The 8,137-nt window shown below is 35.0% G+C and overlaps 1 long non-coding RNA gene across 1 annotated transcript; it reads right to left on the reverse strand.

Annotated features, from left to right (window-relative positions):
* Positions 1–327: 327 nt before the first annotated feature.
* LOC120594301 (uncharacterized) lies at positions 328–7,495 on the reverse strand. The gene is made up of 3 exons (XR_005650538.1): positions 7,443–7,495; positions 5,532–5,628; positions 328–4,023 (listed from the first exon to the last, which is right to left on the reverse strand). It is a non-coding gene; the product is annotated as an uncharacterized LOC120594301 (long non-coding RNA).
* Positions 7,496–8,137: the final 642 nt, after the last annotated feature.

An 8,137-nucleotide genomic window follows, 5' to 3' on the forward strand; every position in this document is an offset into this window, starting at 1 on the left:
GAAATCAGATAATTTTGAATACTGATCATTCTATATTTCTTTTATAGATCCTGCACTTTAATGCAGTTTTATTGTAAATCATGCCAAATATAGGCAGAAAATAACTTTACTAGATTATTTTAAATTATTTCAATATATACTAATTTGTTTTACAGGATCACATTCAAACTATTTTTTTTTAAAGCACCAGAATAACTCTGATTTGGATAGATAAACTTTAAAACACAAGGACGAATTCTGTTTCTAGTATTTCCATCTAAGACTTGAAAAGCCTAGGGGCTAGAAACTAAATGAAAAAGTCAGATGGTTTTCTCAAGGCCTCCAATATAGTGTTATCTCTGTTTGCAGATAATATAATCTAATATGTAGAAAACACCAAAGATTCCACAAAAAATGTTAAAGCTAATAAATGAATTCAGCAAAGTAGAAGGAGAAAATTCAACTAGCAAAAATCAGTTGCATTTCTACACAGTAGTTAAGGGCCTATCATCTTACTGTCAGTTGAATGCACCAAGGTTTTTTGGTGGGTAAGGAGAAAAATGAAGAGAAATAGAGCATATTCACACAACATACTGCATCCAAAATCCCACCTATTTTTAGGTATAAAATCAGCTCCTATGTTTTTATTAATGAAGATTAAGTTTATGTAATCCAAAATCATGGTGTAACCCTGGACCACAAGTGTCTTTTCAGGATCACTGTGAACTAGATCTAGCTCCACATGGAGATTTTTGTTTCCAGTCACATTATCTTTTCATATCTAGGACAGAAATGGACAGCATGACAAATATGGCTGTTCATTGCTCTGCACTTAAAATTCTAAAGTTATAACAGCTCTGTCTCTACCCTTTTGGTTTTTGATGTCACAAAATTACATCTTTATACATTGTGTGCCCCCAAACATAAATAATTCTTTTAAATGTATTAGTGTCTTAAATCATGTAGAAAACAAAAAGTGGAGTTACAAACTATTGTTACGATAATACTAGCTTTTATAATTGCCCATGTATTTCCCTTGAGATCTTTATTTCTTCCTACGGTTTTGAGTTATTGTCTAGTGTCCATTCATTTCACCCTGTAAGATTCTCCTGAGTATTTCTTGCAGGGCAGGTCTAGTGGTAACAAACTCCCTTAGCTTTTGTTTACCTGGGAATGTCTTAACTTTGAAGAACAGGTTAGCTAAGTTGTAGGATTCTCAGTTGACAGTTTTTTTCTTCTAGCATTTTGAATATATCAGTCTACTGCCTTCTGGTCTCCCAAGTTTCTGATGAGAAATCTGCTTATAATTTTATTGGGAAGTCTGTGTATGTGACAAGTTTCTTCTTTCTTGGTTCTCTCAAAATCCTCCCTTTGTCTTTGTCTTTCGAAAGTTTGGTTATAATGTATCTTGGTGTGGGTCTCTTTGAGTTAATCTTTCTTGGAGTTTGTTGAGCTTCTTGGATGTTTATATTCACGTATTTCATCAAACTTAGGAAGTTTTCAGCAATAAGGGGTAGTATGATATAAAGGACTAATTCAGTGATAGAGGGGGTAGTTTGGCAAGGTTTCAAGATGTGGGACTTGAGTTGGATTCTGAAGAAAAGATACGATTTAGGAAAGCATCATGAATTCTAGGCAGTAGTGAGGATGAAATCTGAGAGGGAAGTAGTATTTATTATGTACGATATGTCGGGCACATCAGCCATCTCATTTACTACTCAGAATAGAGTACTAAAATATCAAAATAAGGGTAGGTACTAATATACATATTTCACAGATAAGAATATCAATGTTAGGAAAGATTGAGAGATCTGCCTAAACTCACATGGTTAATGAGTGGATCACATGGCTAATTAATAGCTAAAAGGAGAGTGAAAATAAACAATTCATACTCTTTCCACTTCACCACCTTACCAAGAATAATAGCATGAACAAAAATTAGAGGTGAGGATGGTAAGTCCTTTTGGAGTCATCAAGTAAATAGGGTTGGCCAGGCCAAAGGGTAAGTGTAGAAAAGCAGTAGAAAATAAGGGTTAGATAACTTTGGGTCAGATTATACAAATCTTTAAATATGAGGCTTAAAGTTAAGACTTTCTTTTATGGAGAAGAGAAAAGTACTGCAGTTGAGAGTAAATAATTTTTTCATTTCTTTCCAAAGGATGTCATATAAATATGAAATGACAGTAAAAAATAAATTCCTTGAAATCATGGATATCTTTTTGCACTAAATTAAAGTGCCAAGGGTCATATCTATGCAGCTGGTCAGCAATTTCGGTGATAAGAGATTCCATTCATCAAGAACCTTTCGTCTTCTGTTTATCTCTTAAGAAACTCTAAATCCATTTTTCTTTGCTTGAACACTTCATTTCTTTTGTCCCAAATAGCAACTTCTATTTCATAGGTTATTCTTGTTCTAGTATTCCTTTTGGCATTATAAAATGAACATCTGGAATTTTCCTGGATTATTATATTCTTGAAATAAAATTCTATTAAAAGATCTATTATGGTTCAAAGGAAAATTTATTATTTTATTATTTTGTTTGGTGTGCTTTTGAGTCAGTGGAGCACTTATCATTGCCATATGTCAGGTGATTCTTTTTTATTTAAAAAAATGAGATATAAGTTACATATAATAAAATGCATAGTTTGTAAGTACACAGTTAGACTAGTGTTTTTCTATTATATTCATCTGTGTAACCACCACCCAGCACAAGATATAGAAATTTTCTCTTACCTCACTTTCTTATATTTATCATCATAGATTAATTTTGTCTATTCTTGAATTTCATAGAAATGGAATTGTACAATATGTATTCGTATCCAGTTTCTTTTTCCACTCAGCAAAATGTTTATAAGATTCGTCCATGTTGTGGATGCTGTATAGTATTTCATTGTATAGATGTAGTTCAATCTATCTATTCTCCTGCTGATGGACATATGGCTGTTTCTAGTTTGGTGCTATTATGATTAAGGCTGCTATGATCATTCTTGTACAAATCTTTCTGGGAACATATGTTTTTATTTCTCTTGAATAAATATCTAGTAGTGGAATTGCTGAGTCACAAGATAGGTGTGTATTAACCCTTACTGAAACAATTTTCCAAAGTGGTTTACCATTCTACACTCCTACTATCTCTACAGCCTTGTCAACACTTAATATAGTCAATCATTTTCATTTTAGCCACTCTAGTGGGTTCCTAGTAAATTTAGACACAAAGACTATCTATGTCTATGTACAGAGGGATGAGTAAAAATATCGTGTTTTCCAGCTGGCACCCAAGTTTCTCTAAGAGAAGGAACTGTCTTTGTTTGAGAAAGGCCTTTGGTAAGCTGATTTGGGTGCCTTGTTGATGGTTTTATTAGAATAAATTTCAAGAAATGGAATTTCTGAATTAAAGGTGATGCATAGTTTTAAGGCTTTTGATACACTATTGCCAAATAGCAGAAAGGTTATTCTAGTTCCCATCAGATGCTTCTGAGGCTCATTTTGTGTTCTTCCTACCAACGGATATCATTTGAAAAATCCTTTTGTGAGTTGCATACTTCTAAACACATGTGTCAGCTAAAAGAAACTAGAATAAGATAGTTATGAAACAATAGTGATAAATATTAAAAAAGAACAAATTCTTTAATATTCACAGCATTGAAACGCCATTGTTTTATGTGTATGGCCAGTTCTTCCAAGGGTTTAAAATTTGGACTTGGTTGAATTACATACATTCCTCAGCTATAAGATAACCTTTGATTGTATTTTAGAAATTTATTTTGATAAGCAAATCAACAAACCCACTGATGCAGACTTAAATAGCTAAGCAAGTAGTCAACAACTTTATCCATTTGCGCCCTTTCCTAATTTTGTTGCATTTATAATTAGATTTTTAAAAATATAATTGGATAGTAGCTTATCTCCAAGTTCACTGGAAATCTTGAAGCTGCTTTCAAAGACCTGTCAGTTGCTAAAAAAGTGATCATCTTTCACTTAGTTTGGCTGGCCAAGAAATTTTGGCTAGCTGCCACAGGAAATATTCACATTGTGGAAAAGATCTGAAGGAAGAAAGAAAGAGAAGTTACAGTTAATCATGGAGTACATGAGTCAGCTTCACTTTGAGTTTTTAATCTGAAGTGGAGAATTCAAAAACATGGGAAGCCCTAGGGATGGTGAAAGAGAAAGCTATTAGTAGTTGGAATAATTTTCTTCAAAGAAAAGAATTCCTTTCTATATGAATTGCCTCTAAAACCATCTGAATGTTGAAATTAGTATGCATTTGAGAATGCTCTCTTCACTCTGGATGCTATTATGGATAAAAACAAAATAGGTGTGCATCCTGGAGCAGCTCGGAGAGCTTCCGATTTTGATATTCAGACAGACCACAGAAAAATGACTCAGATACAATATGTCAGTATTTCTCCTGAGGTTATGGAAGTCCTGTATGAGGGAATGATTTGTTTTCATTTGATGCTACGAATGAGTATGTTAGTGGTTGGGGCATCAAAAGGGCATTTAGGATTCCTTTCTCTGGTTTGCTGTTAGTTTTTTTTGGAGGGGGGTGGCCTTGGGCAACTAATTTTGCCCTTTTTTCAGGTTCTGTAAAATGCTAAAACACAAATAATGAAGAGATTCCAAGAAGATTTTTATGAATACCTTACTGGCAGAGGACATGTATGATGTACCAAATAGCTGAAATGTTGCATACTGAAAGCATATGACGATTGACTCTCAAAATAAGAAAAATATGTATTTGAACAAACTTTACCCCATACCCTGGCTAAAGCAATTTAATACAACGTCTTAAGACTATAAAAACTGCTGCATTAATTGAATGGCTTTCTGACATCTATTTTTAACATATGACATGTGCTGTACTTGGCAAGCCCTCAGCATTTTCCCCAGTGAATGGTCTGCCGAGTAGTTTGAGAGTAAATATTTTGAGGTATTATCACCCTCAGAAGGTTCTTATTAACCAGGTTCTTATGTATAGTGCTATTTTAAGGCCCTCTGAATGTTGCTTTAGACTTAATTAGGACCCAATTATAATGCTTTAGTGGAGTAGAACCAAAATTTGCCTTGCAGGGAAATTAGGCCGTAGCACACTTTCTCCATGTGGTTATTGTGTTCATAGGGACATGGTTCAACTCAAAGTAGAATCCCATAGTTCTGCAGAAATAGTGTTAATTATAGGCTAGACATTGTGCTAGCTGCTTCCCATTCATTATCTCATCTAATATGTACAATACCCTGCAAAGTAGGTGTTATTATTCCCATTTGATACATGAGGAAACTGATGACACAAATAAGGCAAATAATTGGTTCAAGGTCTCATAAGTGCTGGAACAGAGGTGTGAATCACTGTACTCCAGAGCCCACACTCTTAGCTGTGTCCCATGCTGCCTCCCAGTGTACCCTGATACACACTGATGCATACACAGTCCTCTGTATCACAGTGAACTAGTTGCCCTGCTTTTAAAACTGGAAGTGTTATTCTTCTGCTCCTGATGTACCCTCGTCCTTGCCGATGACATGAGCCAACTGCCAAGAATGAGCAAAAACCTACCCAGAGTGTGATTAGTAAATGGGTTATTTCCTTTTGGGTCCTGTGGTAGACGAAAGAGTGGCTCTTCCAAGGATTTCCATGTTTTAATTCCTGGAACCTGTGAATATGTTACAATATATGGCAATTAGGGGAATTAAGATTGAGATGCAATTAAGGTTGCTAACCAGCCGACCTTAAAAGGTAGGTCTAAGTAGGCCCAATGTAATCACAAGGATCCTTAAATGTGGAAGAGACAGAGTCAGAAGAGGAGTTCTGATGTGAGGAAGACTGACAGTCATTGCTATCTCTGAAGATGAAGGAAGGGGCCATGAGCCAAGGAATGCTGGCAGTCTAAAAGAGTTTTAAAAGGCAAGGAAAGGGATTCTTCCCTGGAGCTTCCAGAAGGAACACAGCCCTCCCACCACCTTGATTTTAGTCCAGAGAGATCCATTGCAGACTTCTGAATTCCAGAACTGTAAGATAATAAATTTGTATTGTTTTAAGTCACTAAGTTTGTGATCATTTGTTACAGCAGCAATAGGAAACTAATACAGGCCCTTTATTGATACAGTTTATCGGAGATTGACAAAAATGCCCTATAGGCCAAATCTGGCCTGCCACCTGATTTTGTAAATAAAATTTTGTTGGAAATCAGCCACAACCATTTGTTCACATATTGTCCATGGCTGCTACAATGGCAGAGTTGAGTAGCTGCAGCTGAAACCATTGAGTCTGCATAGCCTAAAATATTTACTGTCTGACTGCATACAGAAAGAGACCTCTGATATAGAGTATAATTACAAACACAATACTATAACTATGGATGTAAATTAGGTGTAAAAATGTACGAAATTTCTTTGAAAAAAAGAACAGTCTCCTATACTTCTTTTTTGGGTTAGTAGTCTAAATTCATTTTGCACAGAGAATGTATCAAAATTCTACTTAACAGAAGGCCCTAAACAGTTTTATGCTAGTGAGTTGAAACTTTAATGTGTGTCATAGTTTAAACAGGTCAAAATTCATGAATGTGAAGTTAAGGAATAAAAAATTTTATGAAGGAGGACATTTATGTTGTTGAGACATTTATATTTGTAAGAATTTAATTTTAATTCTTTTTTCCTTTCTCTCAAAAAACAAAACAAACAAAACAGAATAATTTCCAGCCTAAGGAAAGTTTGTTTTTTTGTTCTTTTCTTAAATCCCTCCTTCCTGCTCTCAGCCGGGAAACTCTTCTTGGATTGGCAGTGTGTTTAGTCCAAGAGGCCGCCAGGCCAGTGCTCTCTGCACTGCCCGGCGTCAGCCTGCTACTTCCAATTAGCTTCAGCTGGGCAACTTCCTATTTGGGTCAACTCCCTTCTAAAATGGGTGAAGAAGTAGACACTTCTGGAATACTGTCATCCGCTTGAAGTTGATTATAGAGTAACATTTCCATTCACGTTTGGCAACAATTCTCTTATTGTAATGCTAGAATATTATTTTGACAAGTGTTTCATTTCCACTAAATGCCCTCCCACCCATTTTAGCATCTTTGGCCTTGGGCCCTAACTTTTATTCTGAATGTTTGTTAAAATCTGTTTTTCTTAAAATGTTTAAACTTTTTATCATGGAAAACATCAACCATTTATAAAAGTAGACTGAATAATATGATGAACTCCTTTGCTCGCTGCACTGGCTTCAACAATTAAAGACTCCTGGCCAATCTTGTTTCATCCCCTACTCCCACCTACTTCTTCTTTGTCTAAATTTTTTGAAGCAAATCCCCAATATAATATTGTTTCATCTAAAAATATTCCGGTATGTATCTCAGAAAAATAAGGACTCTTTTAAAAATATATAATGATACTATTATAACTTCTTTAAGATATTAAACATTAATTTCTTATCAAATGTTCATTCAATATTCAAGAAAATAGTTTTAAAAAATTATCTTACCTTCAAATATTTTGAGTGGTTTATGATTTTCACTTCCTCCCTGAGGCAGGCTATAATGAAAGGGTTAAATGCAGAACTAACATGTATTCACACAGGCCATCTTAAACACCCTCCAATGCACAAATAAACACTCCGGTTTCCCGAGGACCAGCTAACCTTCCTCACTTCTGGAATTAGAATCCTGAAGGGGGCAATGAGGGTTGGGGTGGAAAATGTGGCCATTGTACTTTCCTTTAACTCTGATTAGCTGTATGCAGATCAAATATTGAGGATCCCTTTTGCTTCTTTCTTGACTTTCTTCATTTCATACTTGAAAAGTTCTACGGAGTCTTTGTAAAATTCCTCCCTACTCACATGCTAGTGTTTCTCATAAAACTTAAAATATATTTCCAATATTCCTCTATTGTCCATCCCTGAAGATAAATGACACTGTCACTTGGTTAAGCAAAGTTATGCACAAAGTTATATGGGGTGAGACTTTGTCTATCATTCATGTTTCTAAGAAGACTCACAGACTTTTGTTTTTAGTGTTTAAGAAATGTGTTAGGTAACTTAGGAAAACAATAATATTCTCACAAATGGAAACATTAATGATTCAAATTTCTTTTGTTTAAAATTTTCAGTCTTTCTTGCTGAAGAGATCCTGTTCCTTCCATTCAGGCCAGCCTAGTAGATGCCTACATCTGTCCTGCTTT

Source organism: Pteropus medius, unplaced genomic scaffold, assembly GCF_902729225.1.
Source record: "Pteropus medius unplaced genomic scaffold, Ma_sr-lr_union100, whole genome shotgun sequence".
NCBI classification, from domain to species: domain Eukaryota; kingdom Metazoa; phylum Chordata; class Mammalia; order Chiroptera; family Pteropodidae; genus Pteropus; species Pteropus medius.